At 42.3% G+C, this 15208-nt stretch overlaps 1 long non-coding RNA gene across 1 annotated transcript in view; it reads left to right on the top strand.

The window, feature by feature from the left end:
- Positions 1-2: 2 nt before the first annotated feature.
- LOC147024203 (uncharacterized) overlaps positions 3-15208 on the top strand; it is a 39147-nt gene continuing 23941 nt past the window's right edge. Inside the window, exon 1 of the long non-coding RNA XR_015058929.1 lies at positions 3-9208. This is a non-coding gene — a long non-coding RNA (uncharacterized LOC147024203). The remainder of the gene's footprint in view (positions 9209-15208) is intronic.

The raw sequence follows: 15208 nt of genomic DNA, 5'->3' as shown, positions 1-15208 counted from the left end.
CTTCTTCTTTTTGGGATTTTAATGGCGCTCTCAGAACTAGCAGGCTCTATATACGCCACGCACCCGTGTGTGTGTGTGTGTGTGTGTGTGTGTGTGTGTGTGTGTGTGTGTGTGTGTGTGTGTGTGTGTGTGTGTGTGTGTGTGTGTGTGTGTGTGTGTGTGTCCAGGCCGTAACCTTTTTACCATTTGAACTTTTTTCATCAAATTATAAACATTTAAAAAGTTCGTCAAAAGATCAACGTCACAAAATCGTCAATTTTAATCCAATTAATTTGAAATTTGAAGACCATTTTCATGTCAGTTCGCTGAATTCAACCACCTATTAATTTTGAGGTAAACATAGGCCAAAAGGTCAAAATAGGCCAAAACGCCAATTTGGGCCAAATTTTTTTCAATCCTCAATTTTCATCCGATTGACTTGAAATTTGAAAAGTATTTACATCTCAGGTCGCTGAATTCAACAACTCATTAATTTTAAGGTCAAAAGGTCAACACGGGCCCAATTTCTCAAATTGATAGATTGGACCAAAAACTAAATATATCACGACATCTCAAAAAGTTGTGGACGAGTTCTGACAAAACAAGGTGGTTGAGTTGAAAATGTGACAAGATCAAGCCAATTGGATTTTGATTCGGATCCAGCCCATCAGTGGGAGACAAAACGTAAACTGTTCCACCTGGCAGAGGTATGCACTCTACCCAGTGCCATTCTACTTTGTGCTGGTTTGCCAAGTTGTCACTGAGTAATTTTTCATTTGTTTGTTTATCCTCACAGAACTTTCATGTGTTTCTCTGCAATCGCTTGTTGGATTGAGATGAAACTTTCACTATTGGTGCCACCACTCATGTGGAATGATGCAATGATCATGAGAACATCGTCGATCACGTGGTGTGTCAGCCATGTTGGAAAAACGGAAAAACTTTGCACCTCTGTATCTGAAATCGCACCAAGCAAAAAATTGAAACTTGGCACACGACAAGTACCCCTCATGGGGAATAAGTGTGATTTTTATGATGTCATAGATGCCTTCGTTATGATGTCATAATTTCATGTGTAGAATGCTACATCTGATCAGTATGAAATTTTTTGATGACGTCATAGGTCATGTGATTCGGCAGCCGTATTGTTTTAAAAAAGAAAAACCTTCAAAAATCCTCTTCTCTGAAGCTGCTGAACAGATCGAGGCAAAACTTTATACGTTTGACCTGTCTATCCATGAGGAACAAGTGATTCACATATCAGAGGTCACATGGTTTGGCAGCCAAATTGGATTTAACCAAAAACCTCTAAAAATCTTATTTTCCAGAACGGCTGGACAGATCGAGAGGAAACTTCACAAAAATGCTCCCCAAATATTGGGTGTACAAGTTTGTTCAGGAATAATTGATAGGTCACATGGTTTGGCAGCCATATTGGATTGAAGAAAAATGAACTTATCAATGGATGAAAACATCGAGTTAGACGTTTACTAACACGGGTAGGGAGCTGCACTTGGCAGATTCAAACAAGTTTTCTTTAAGATCATAAAACGACACCAAATGGAATTGGTGAAATACAATATGAATAGTAAAAATATTATTAACGAGATATTTTCACAAATACAGCACGTTATTAAACCTACATATTGTTACGGCCCGGGCTTCGAGGTTTGCCATGAGGAGAAGCCTTCAGGTTCCTTCCGAACGCCCAGTCCTGAGGCCGCCTGCCACGGATAACTCAGCAGTCCGGTGAGTTACTAATCAACCATGAACGCCAATTAACCTCATATACTCAAATAAAGTTATCCATCAGATTCCGTTTACCTGAGGTGGTGACCAAATTAACCGAGTTTCATGCCGTCAGTGCACACTCGGGTTACTGCCAAGCGATACAATGAGTGTACGCTGGCTAATGAGGAGAGACAATCGGTGGGGTATAACTTCCTGACTAACCATACTTGTACACTGTGTCGGACCAATGGAGGAAAGGACAACTGAGACATATTTGAAAGAGCAACCAACAATCTATATAGTTACACCCACACAAGCAAGCAATGGTGAAAAGCACATTATTTCCAAGTGTTTATTCACAAAAGCAAGTGATCATAAAAATGAGTGTTTACAGGCACAAAGCAAAAGGCACAAAAGAGCAGACTTAACCCGAACACATATTCTAATACAATCTTATTTACACAAAAGACATATGGCCATCATTCAATCTGGGGAGAAGAGACAAGAAGAACTGAGAGAAAAGAAAAGTAGGGAGCATGGGGTCGACTCCTCTTACCTAAACACAGCCCAATAGCAAGCAGCTCTGTTTCTGCTGTACCTATGGGACCAGCAGCTCCAGATGAACGAAGCCACATTCTGGGCTTTCTCGTCTTCTCTCCTCCACACCATGGGCTCCTTCCTTCTCTCCTCCACACCATGGGCTCCTTCCTTCTCTCCTCCACACTCTGCACGTCTTCCTTCTCCTTGCAGGACCAGCTTTTAGGCATCTCCGTACACTCTCTGAGCTCTTTCCTCCTCACAGGACATCGCCTTCTCCCTTCCCTCTCATGCGAGCCTCTCTCTCATTGGTGCATATCAGATTAGGGTGGTTCCACAATGCAGCTTGTGCAAAATCCCACATAATTCTGTGGTGACGGTTACGAGAGCCCCCAACCCCTCCTTTCACATGCCCAAATCAGTGACGAGAGCCGCACTCCCTCCCTCACGCGCAAATGTTCAGTCTACAGTGTGCACTCTATTGTGTATATGCGAGACACGCTGCACTCCACCGCACACGGGAAAGGCGCCACACCCCACTTCGTACTCGAGAAACATTGTCCCTTATGACGAACATGATGTGCAGGGAAGGAAGATGGAGGAAGTACAGGGAAGGAAGAATACGGGAAAGTAATTTGGTGCTGGTTTGGAGAACCAACTGTTTACGGCGAGCGATGGGTGGTTGGTGGTGTCGAAGAATTCTCGATTCTTTCTGGACATTTGAGTAATATAATCAAAACAAAACATATGCAAACAAGAAAAAGAGCAACCAGAGATTGCAGACCCTTGCCAGGACTTCTTTTGAGTGGTGTAATTTTATAGGTTTTAGGATAAATCCAATATGGCTGCCAGCCATGTGACCTATGATATCATATGTGTGAACCTTTTGTTCCTCATGGACAGGCGGTCATACGTTTAAAGCTTCACCTCGATTTGTTCAGCCACTTTAGAGGAGAAGATTTTTGAAGGGGGGTTTTTTTTTTTTTTAAAACAATATAGCTGCCGAATCACGTGACCAGTGGCGTAACGATTTTTTTTTGTGGACCATTTTATCCCTTGATGACCTTCAAAAATGTTCATACTGATCGGATGTGGTGTTCTACATATGCAATTATGATATCATAAGGAGGGCACCATGACATCATAAAAAAAATGAAACACATTCCGCATGAGGAGTACTTGCTGTGCGCCAAGTTTCAAGTTTTTTTCCTTGGTGCAGGAAAGCACTATCGTATCCAGTTTGTATGACTGCACACCGATATTGGGGAGCCGCGCAGCCCAGCAACTACAGCTACTTGAGATCCGACATGAAAATATCTGCCACCTCGTAAGCACACCAGCAACAAATCCTCCCAGCAAATTCCTGACACTTGATAATGTGATGGAACGCTATTGTGATCTCTTCACCGGCAATGGACTGTTTGAAGGGGGGAGCATCATATCGAGACTGACCCCAAAGTCAAACCAGTCGTACATCTACCACCCAGAGTTCCAGTGGTACTGCATTCCAAGATTGAGGAGTAACTTAGTCATTTGGAAGAGCTGGGCATCATTACACCAGGTACAACCCCAACCCCATTGGTGAACAGTTTGATAACGGTGATAAAGGCGTTTGCAGGGAAGATGAGGATAAGCATTGATCCGAAACATCTCAACAATGGTATCATGCTGAGTCATTACCTGATACTGGTCAATGATGATATCCTGCCGGATTTCTGGAATGCACATATTTTCAGCACAATCAATGTGAAAATGTATTCTGGGATGTGCAGTTAGACGAGCCCAGTTCCAATCTGACAACATTCAATACACCATCCGGTCACGACCATTGGTTGAGGATGCCATTTGGAATTAAATCTATGCCTGAAGAATTTCAGAAGCAAGTTGATTAGGCCTTAGAGGGGGAAGAAGAACTGATGAGAAAGCATTGGCTGACCACGATTGGAAACTGATCCTTTTTTATGAGCAGTGCAGCCAAAAACGATTGCGTTTAAATCCCGAGAAAGCAAAACTGCATCAGTCACAAGTCTCCTCTTGAGGGAATTTAGGAGGACAACTGACAAGTCACAAGTCACAAGTCCCCTCTTTAGGAGGAAGTGAAGCGTGACCCTCAGAAAGTGCAAGCTGTATTGGAGATGCTTACACAGACAGACGTCCCAGGCACACGTTGCTTCATCGGATTTGTTACGGAACTGAGGAAGTTTCTGCCAAAGCTAAGCGACCGTTTACCATCCTTTCAAACAACTTACTCAGAGCGATATTGTCTGGCACTGAACAGAAGTCCACGATAATATCCATGTCTGCAGAGATTAAGAGACTCATCAGCACGCATCTTGGACTGTGTTACGATTACCCCCAGACCCCAGACTGAGCTCACCCTTCAAACAGATGCTTCTGACATCAGGCTTGGTGCTGCACAACTCCAACATTGTCAGCTGGTCCTGTTTGCCAGTAGAAACTAGATATGTGCAAATTGAGACAGAACTTTTGGCTGTACACTTCAGATTCAAGAAGTTCCACCAGTATAGCTACGGCCGGAAGGTGAGAGTGCACACAGATCACAGACATTTAGAAATTATTTCCAAAAATGTTTGAGCTCAAGCTCTAAAATGCTTGCATTGTTCACAATGGGAATTTTCTTGGTACACTGGAGCTTTTAGCCCATTATGATTCGTTTCTACGAGACCATATCACGAAGGTGCAAGTGTCACAACACAGAGGAGAGCAAATGCAGGTCCACTACCTTTCTGCTGAATCACAAAATGAGTTTGTATATCTCTGTGCTGAACATGTTCATAGTTTAACACGGGATGAATGAGAAAATGTAAAGTATTTTTCTGTTATTGTTGATTCAACACCAGATGCTCATCATGCAGAGCAAACTAAAATGGCCACTTGATAGAGCGCATACCTCTGCCAAGCTTATTAGTTAACATTTTCGATCCCACTCATAAGCTGGATCTGGATTCGGACCTGAACTGAAATTTAATTTGCTTGTTCTTGTCACCAACCCAACTAATCCACCAAGTTTTGTCCAAATCTGGTCACAACTTTTTGAGATATCCTGCTGTATGTCGTTTTTGGCCGTATCTCTCAATGGTGAAGAATCACTTTAAAAAGTTCTCGGATCCGAATCCGGATTCAGATCTTCACCAAAATCGAATAAATTCTCTCTTGTTACCTACCCAACCTGCCCACCAAGTTTCGTCTCAATCCGTCCACAACTTTTTTCAGATGTCATGCTATATACAGTTTTCATGCCATCACTCAATAGTGAACAAAAATTTATAAAAAAAATTCTCGGATCCGGACCCGGATTCGAATCTGAACTTACATTGAATTGGTTTGTTATTTTCACCTAATCAACTCATCCACCGAGTTTGGGCTGAATCCGTCCACGACTTTTTGAGATTTCCTGCACAAAAACAGACAAATGAACAAGCAAACAAAAATGTTGTCATGCATAGCACCGTACTTGTGAAATCCGGAAAACAAATTTGACCTCAAAAATAATTGGTGGATGAATTAAATGACAAATATGCAACTCCTTTACAAATCCCAAGGATGAAAATTGACAATTTTAGAAATTCGGTCTCTGTTGACCTTTTGGCAAATGACTTCAAAAATAATTGGTAGTTGAATTCCAATGAACTGATATGCAAATCCTCTTCAAATTTCAAGATGAAAATTGAGGATTTTAGAAATCTCACCTCAGTTGACCTTTGCCCTATGTTGACATTTTGGTCGATGTTGACCTCAAAAATAATTGGGTGGTTGAATTCAGTGACCTGTAGTATAAATACTCTTCAAATTTCAAGTCAATCGGTTGAAAATTGAGGATTTTCAAAATCTCACCAAACTTGTTGACTTTTGGCCTATGTTGATGTTTTGGTGTATGTTGACCAAAAATAATTGGTGGTTGAATTCAACGACCAAATATGCAACTCCTCTTCAAATTTCAAGTCAATCAGATGAAAATTGAGTATTTAGAAATCCCACCTAACTTGTTGACCTTTGGTCTATGTTGACCTTTTGATCTATGTTGACCTAAAAATAATAGGTGGTTGAATTCCGTGACCTCGTATGCAAATCCAGTTCAAAGTTCTGGTCAATCGGATGAAAACTGAGGATTTTAGAATTTTTTCAAATTTGTTGACCTTTGACCTATGCTGACCTTTTGACCTCAAAAACAATAAGCTTAATGCTTATGATGAACTCCACCAAGTGGTGAAGTTTCGTGAAGATCGGTTTATAATTGTGACCTCTCAACGATAAACATAAAAACAAGAAAAAGACGTCGCGCAGAGCACGAGACTTGCAAAATCCACCCCATCTCCAAAGGTTGCCATGCATACATCAAATTGTCTATTTTATTAGGATTCTAATTGACAATCTTAATGAAAGCTCAGGTCAATCAGATGAAAATTGATTATTTTGTCAGATTGAAATGGATGATTTCAGAAGTTTGACCTTTGACCTTTTGTCCTCAAATATAGTTGATTTTCAAATTCAGTGATGCACGTTGCAATTGCTGCTTAATTTTCAGGTTGATTGGATGTAAATTGATGATTTTTTTTCAGTTGAAAATTGATGATTTTCGACGTTTGCTCTTGAGTTGACCTTTGGCCTTTTGATCTCGAAAATAGTTTGTTTGTTTTTCCAATTCAGTGATGGACTTTGCAAATGCTGTTTAATGTTCAAGTCAATTGAATGAAAATTGACGATTTTTCAGATAAAAATTTATGATTTTAGAGGTTTAACCTTTGGTTGACCTTTGACCTTTTGCCCTCCAATTGTTGGTTTCCCAATTCAGTGACGCAATGTGCAAATCCTGATCAACTTTCAAGTCAATCGGATGAAAAATGACGATTTTAGAAATTTGACCTCAAAATCAATAGGCATATCAGTTGTGACTACCTTGACAACTTAGTGAAGTTTCATGACAATTGGCTTCGAATTGTGACCTTTAGGCGATTGACAAGCAAACAGACAATTCAAATAGACAAAGAAGAAAAAGACGTCGTGCCGAGAACGATATTTGCAAAATCCATAAAACAAATTTGACCTTAAAATAACTGGCTGGTTGAATTCAGTGACCTGACATATAAATCCTCTTCAAATTTCAAGTCAATCGGATGAAAATTGATGATTTTAGAAATCTCACCTAAGTTGTTGACCTTTAGCCTATGTTCACCTTTTGGTCGATGTTGACCTCAAAAAGAATTTACTACTTGTATTCAGTGACCTGAAATATAAATCCTCTTCAAATTTCAAGTTAATCACATGACAATTGAGGATTTTACAAATCCCTTCCAAGTTGTTGACCTTTGGCCTATGTTGATCTTTTGACCTCGAAAACAATAGGCTTCTTGCTTATGATAAACTCTACCATGTGGTGAAGTTTTGTGAAGATCGGTTGAGAATTGTGACCTGTCGGTGACAAACAAACAAACAGACAGACAGAATAATGCGCGCAACCAATCAATACACTTGAGAAATCTTCGATTTTCGCAAATAACAAACGGACAGACCAGGGCTGAGAACATAACCTCCATCCACCTTTAGTGGTGGAGATAACAACATTCAACCTAAGATATCTCAGTCAAGGGCAAAGTGGATTCACTGTTCAAGAGCGTTTCTTGACCTTTGTTGATTGTTGTGAGAAGCATTGGAAATAACATTGCTTCCATGATTCTCCAAACAATGGAGGAGAATAACATTGATGTGACAATGGTGCAAACATGGGTGGAAAATACAATGGTGCTCAAAAACGCATCATTGAAAATAACCCCCTTGTACTTGTTGTCACGCTGTGGTTGTCGTACACTGAACCGACGTGGTGCAGATTCTGCAGCTAGCTCTCCTGAAGCAGTCACATTCATTGGAACTGCGCAGGCAATCTACAACTTATTCTCCAGTAGTCGTCGGTGGTGGATCATACTGCAAAATCAATCCGGGTCCTCTCTGCATAGATTACCTGATACAAGATGGACAGATCATGTTGATGGTGTCCGACCATTTGCAGCTCACGTCCCTGGTACACAAGAGGCCATGGGAACAGCTCCTCATTCTGAATCTCACTCCTAAAATAAGGAATAAGTTTGGATCTTCATGCATCTGCATCATCATGTGTGCAATTTGGCTGAAAATTCTGGCAGAAATCGACAACAGAAACCAAATCATTGAAGGCCAGAAAAACCACCGTTGATGTCGACGTTTCAGACTTGAATAGCCTCATCAGTGACCTCAAGAAATTTCGAAACAAGTGTCCTGATATTGTGACTGGAACAAAACTTGTTGCCAGTGCTGGGAATGTTCTTGCTGAGTTTCCAAAGAAGCTTAAAGTTCAGAAGAGAGAATTTTATGATGAGCAAACACGTGTGAGGAATCCATGACCTTTGACGGAAAAACGGAGGGCGAAGAGGAGGTTAAATTCTGATCTAGTGTCTTCTACCTTGATGTGGATCCTGTTGTGGCAGGACTCACCACTGGATTTGAGACCATGAATCAAATAAATAATTTATTTCGTTTGTTTTTTTATGGAGATATCGAGAGCTGAGTGATGAAGAAACCTCCATGACATGCACAAGATTCACAAATAAATAAACGCATCACTGATGTCTCCCGGTGTCAATTGGAAGACCGAATCACTCATGTGAAGTCTGTCCAGAGCACAAACCTCGGTGACAAACCTCTGGGCCCACTTCCACTTCTGAAGAAGATCACCACGATGGAGCCCGGTGAAATAGTCTCCACTTTTTACATTGCTCTGAGAACTTTTTGCCCTTTGCATGTGACAGTTGCGTCGGCTGAACTCTCTTTCAGGAAACGAAGCCGAATTGAAAACCCCCACGAGAAGCCCAGTGATGGAGGGAAGGCTCAATCGAAGTACTGTATTGAAAGTGAATGATCACGACAAACAAACTTTGGAAAGTTCATTGGAAAGCGAGACAGCAAATAGGTGAGTGTGTGTACCTGTAGTATAGGCCATCTTGCCCTCCACTTGAAGGATTAAATATGATATGGTCAGGTTTTATCTTACGGTAAATCAGATGAAGGGGTCTTGCACCTCGTGGGGCCATTGTGGCTCTCGGCGGTCCTGCGTGTGTCATGTTTGAAGGAACAGAGACGTTATAGTAATGTTTCCACAACCAGCAGGTGGTGCTCGTGGTGTAGTTAGTGTGTGTGTGTGTGTGTGTGTGTGTGTGTGTGTGTGTGTGTGTGTGTGTGTGTGTGTGTGTGTGTGTGTGTGTGTGTGTGTGTGTGTGAGAGGTGGGGCCGGTGGTTGGAAACAGGTATGCTGGTAACGTTACTCTTGAGTGTCTTTCAATACATCTGTTTGCTTTCTCAAAGTGTCGCCTATTACTGCAACACATTCGGTATGAAACAAATACGTGCAATCTCTTTTTAGGACAATGCTTCATGGATATGCAAGGGACCTCTGCACACGAGGTAGCCATGTGGGAGACAGGAAGAGAGGGAGAGGGAGAAGTGGGATATGGAGGAAGGTAATTTGGTGTAGGAGTGGGTAGGAGAACAGTGGAGCTGGCAGTTGGCACAGCTTGGGCCTTATTCTTTTTCTTCTTCTTCTTCTTCTTCTTCTTCTTCTTCTTCTTCTTCTTCTTATTTTTTGTTGTTCTTCTTCTTCCTTTTTCTTCTTCTTCTTCTTCATAATAATCTTCTTTATCTTCTATAGATATAGGAGGTAAGCAGGCAGCACAGTGCCAGGCAGCTCTAGGTAAAGCAAATAGGGTTTTAGGCTATATTTGGAGGGGGATCAATTATAAATCAAAGGAGGTGGTGTTAACATTGTGTAGGAATTTAGTGAGGGTCACATCTAGAATATTGAGTGCAGTTTTGGTCACCACAACGAAGGAAGGACATAGATGCCATTGCAAGGATTGAGCGTAGGCTGCTAGATTGATTCCGGGTCTAGCTAGACTCAGCTATGAGAAGCTGCTGAAGGAGACAGGGCTTTATTCACTAGAAAGGAGGTGGTTGTGAGAAGATATGATAAAGATGTTTAAGGTAATGAAAGGTAGAGATAAAATAAGTGAAGATGAATTATTCAAAAGAGTAGACAGTGATAGAACCAGAGGCCATAGCCTGTGAGTACAGCAGAGGAGAGTTAAGATAGTAGCAAGGTAGGGGACTTTCACTCAGAGAGTAGTTAATGTATGGAATAGTCTCCCTGGAAAGGTATCTGCAGCAGAAAAAGTAGATAAATTTAGATTAGAATTGGATAGGTACCTGGAAGTGATGGAGATAGAGGGGTATGGGGATGTTGATAAGACTTTTGGGTAGTTTGAGTATTGATGGGTGATTGTGTATGGAGTGCTGTTGGTGGGGGTCTTGTTAAGGGGGGTTGTGTGGTGGATGTGTGTTTTTAACCAAGCCCATGTCCCCTCTCTGAAGGGAAGAAAAGAAAAGAAAAAACACAAAAACTACAAAAAAAACAAAACAAAAAAAAACAAACAAAAAACAATAATTTCATTAATTAAATACTTTTTTGCATTTTCTTTCTTGGATCTTGCATAGATGGGTTGGTGTGGTAATATTTTAGAAGACAACAGAGGGAGCTGTAATCAAATGTCTCCTCTCACTGCGTATTCGATTCCATGACATTCTCCAGTTTTGGAGGCCATTTTGAAATTCATTTGCTTCGAATAATTCTAACATGTTTTTGGTTAATTGAAGAACATAATATTTGTCACAATATTGTTGAGAAAATTATTTTGAAACGCCCGAAATAACATCATTGAATCACCCAATGAACATACATGTCAACCACTTTTCGGGACTTCATCCCATAATATTTGACGTGAACCATACAAATGTGCATCACGCACTATTTACTGTGAAAACTAAAAGTGAAGCTTGGATACACTGCTGTAGTCATTGATCGCCATCACTAACTTAGCCAAAAATTTCAAAACTGAGTGGATTATTACACATGAGCACACCACACAAAGTAAAACTTACAAGTTTTCTCATCCTAGGATTGAATAGTTGACAGTCTCAATGAATCAGTAAGAGATGGAGGAAAAAACACGACAACCACACAGCCTCAGCATTATCAGACAATTGCATCCTAGTGTGTGTGTGTGTGTGTGTGTGTGTGTGTGTGTGTGTGTGTGTGTGTGTGTGTGTGTGTGTGTGTGTGTGTGTGTGTGTGTGTGTGTCAGTGTGTCTCCTCCATAACGCCAAAATCATAAAACCTCGCTGGGGCCTGAAGCCACTATGTTTTTGGCCTGCTCAACCATGACTTGACTTGGAACAGGCCACAACGATTTCTTAAGGATAAAGTTTTTTTTTTTTCACTTTCCTCATTCATATTATCGAATGCCTGTTCATCATGTGTGTAAGTATTTTTTTATGTACGTACGTACGTATGTACATCTGAAAATCACAGAAAAAAATAGTAGGGTTGGATCCCCACCAAATTTTGCAAATGTGTTGGTGGTACCCAAGGTCAGGTCATCGGCACAATAATGCTCCACCTCCTCCGCAAGCGTGGGGAACGACTTTCGATTTTTACCCGATTTCCACCAAATTTTGCAGACGTGTTGGTTGCACCCAGGGTATTCCCTCCACGGGGGTGGCGGGGGAGGAAGACGACTAAGCTGATGTTTATATTACTCTAAATATTGACTTCCAGTTCTGGGTTTGGAGCATTGGCAGGTCTCCGGGAATCCCTGCTGACCATCTCAAATTTAAGTTTCTGGTCATTATTTGTCCCGTTTTAACTGTTTATTTTCTCACCTACATGTTACTGTGTGTTCCTAGTTCGGTTTTGTTTCAAAAATCGTGCTATTTTGTGAGATTTCGTCAAACTTGTCTTACTGGGTGCTTGAGGCCTATCCTTGAGGCTTGAGGCCTACCCTTTCTTCCCATTGGTGTACGATCATGTTTATTTGTTTTTTCTCCCCATTATCTTCAATTTCTGTCTTTCCCACTTTCTTAACGTCCCCCATCCCTCCCAACTAATCACTCTATTTCTTATCTTAAATAAAAAACAAACAAACAAAAAAACGCTACCTTTCTCCGATTCTTCTTCTTCCTCTTCTTCTTCATCTCCTCTTCTTCTTCCTCTTCTTCTTCTTCCTCGATTTTTTTTTCTGCAACACTTCCATAACCGAATCTGTTGAAAATTCTCTCAAACATTAATAATAATAACAAAAAGGATCTCTTATAATGCTTCATCTTCCACACATGTGGTACTCTTTACTGTATCATAATGCACTACTCTTCTGCTATTTAAACAGACTGCTTTCAATTTGACCTTTCCTTCATACATTGCCTAAAATATCCAACTGTTACAGCGTTTCTTCTCTCCATTCTCTGAATTCGTCTTTATTGCATCCCTCAAGAAATGTGTCTAATCGCATAACTGACCGAAAACTTAAAAAAAAAACCCCCAGTTTGCAATGAATGTTCGCTTTCCATCAACCATTCTTTTTTTTCCAACCTCAGTGCCAACTCACTCCTCTCACCCCTCACTCTCAAAGCAACCACCCCACTCTTCTCCCTCCAAGCCTCCCTCTAACCTCTCTCAAAAACTCCCCCTCACCTTTCTACCACCATTCATCCCTCCTTCCACTGCCCTGTCACCTCCATCTCTTCACTCCACCTCCTCAAATCCTCAACTGCCTTCTTCCTCCTCTCTTGTCCCCCTTCCCCCCAGCACCACAGAGCCTTTTCTCCTCCTCAGTCGGCCGCCTCCCCGAGCTATTCTGCAATCTCCCACACTCTTTCAACAACCTCCTTACCTCCCCCCCTCATCCCTTGTCCTACCCTCCCCTCCGCCCACCCCCTGCACCCAAAGCCTCCTCCCCTACCTCTTCATTAAAAGTGTGGACCTCAAATATCCAGGACATTCGCTCAAACCTTTCAGATCTTTCCATACAGGTTGCCACTGACAAACCAGACATAATCTGCCTCACAGAAACATTCCTCCCCCAAGACGTGTCTGACTCTCAAGTATCTCTCCTTGGTTACTCCCTCCTCTGGTATGACAGACCTGAGCCTCGCCCTGGTGGAGGAGTTGCTCTCTTCATCAAAGACTCTATTCCTCACTCTCTATGCACTGCCCTCACTCCCCACACCCCCAGGAATACCTCTGGCTACGGTTTCCCCTCCACTCCCACCTCATATTTATATGTGTACTGTACCGTCCACCTTACAGTGATGACTCCATCTACACCTCACTATCTGAAAACATGGACCAACTTCTATCTTCTCATCCAAACTCTCTCTTCCTCATATATGGTGACTTCAATTGTCATCATGCCAGTTGGCTAGGTGTGGGTACCTCTCTCACCTGTCATGGCACCTCAGCAAAAGCTTTCTGCGACTCATTGGGACTGACTCAATCGGTCAATTTCCCGACCCGGATCTCAACCAATGGTACTCCATCTCTTCTGGATCTGATTTTGACAAATTTCCCTGACAATATCTGCTGCTCTTTCTCCGCTCCAATTGGTTCTTCTGACCACGTCCTTGTCAAAGTGGACATCTATCTGGCTATTATCAGAGAACCACCTCACCGTCGTCGAGTCTGGCATTTCACTCAAGCCGACTGGCAGGGTCTCCAAGCAGCCCTCAAACTTATAGACTGGTCTCCTATCGCTACTTTCTCCAACATCAACTCATCCTGGGAATTCTTTCAAAGAAACTTGCTCTCCCTCATGCACAGATTTATCACCTCTCGTCTTCAGTTGTCCTACCCTTCCTCCCGCCCTTGGTTCACTGAAGCTTGTGGTGAGGCAGTTGTCCTGAAACAACTTGCCTTTGCCTCATGGAAAGCAAACCCAACTGAGGGCAATCTCAGTTCCTTCCATAAAGCTCAGAACAAATGTGTATCTACCCTCAGGAGAGCCAGAAAACAACATCTTTCTCATCTCAACTCTGAAGTCTCAAACCTCTCCCCCTCCTCAAAATCCTGGTGGCGTCTAATCAAATCTGTTTCTGGTGGATGTTCCCCCTCCATCCCCTCCCTTACCTCAAATGGCGGCACTGCTGATACCGCACGTGAATAAGCTGAATGCCTAAACTCGGTGTTTGCAGCTAAATCTTGTGTCCAAAACCCATCACTTTCTCGACCCACCTTACCCAGTCGCACCCAACTGTCCCTAGACTCTGTGTCCTTTTCTCCTGACAAGGTGGAGAGCTTGCTGTCAAACCTCGACTCAGATTCTGCAACCGGTCCAGACGGCATCAGCCCACGTGTCCTCAAAGCCTGCTCTTCTGCTCTTGCTCACCCTCTCTCTGTTCTATTCACCCTCTCATTTGCTCAAGGCTATCTGCCATCTGCTTGGAAATCAGCAAACATCACTGCCCTGCACAAAAAAGGTGCAAAAACATATCCCTGCAACTACAGACCAATCAGCCTTCTCCCAATCATCAGCAAGGTTATGGAATCCATCATTGCTTCAGACATCAAATCCTTCCTCTTCTCCAATGGCTTGATTTCTGATCATCAATTTGGTTTCAGACAGGTCACTCTACCCTGGATATGCTGCTCCTGCTCTCCTAACAATGGATGCAAGTCCTCAATGCCAGACAGGAAATCTGAGCCGTATCCCTGGACATATCACGTGCTTTTGACACAGTCTGGCACCCTGCCCTACTCACCAAACTCTCTTCCCATGGTAGCCAAGGCCATCTCCACTTATGGCTCACAGACTTCCTCTCCTGTCGCAGTCACCGTGTGGCCATAAATGGAGTTCTTTCATCCCCCCTTCCTGACCAGGCTGGAGTTCCTCAAGGTAGCGTTCTGGGCCCTGTTCTTTTTCTGGTTTTCATCAATGATCTCTCCAACTCTCTGAAAAATCCTCTATATCTCTTTGCTGATGACTCCACCCTCTGCCGTACCATCTGTCATCCCTCAGACCGACAAGCAGCAGCTTCTTCGCTCACTGCTGATCTGAATAAAATCACAAACTGGTCCAACACGTGGAAC

This window comes from Eptatretus burgeri, chromosome 6 (assembly GCF_056783735.1).
Source record: "Eptatretus burgeri isolate ZD-2024b chromosome 6, Ebu_testis_v1, whole genome shotgun sequence".
NCBI classification, from domain to species: domain Eukaryota; kingdom Metazoa; phylum Chordata; class Myxini; order Myxiniformes; family Myxinidae; genus Eptatretus; species Eptatretus burgeri.
This window is presented reverse-complemented; position numbering and strand designations above follow the sequence as displayed.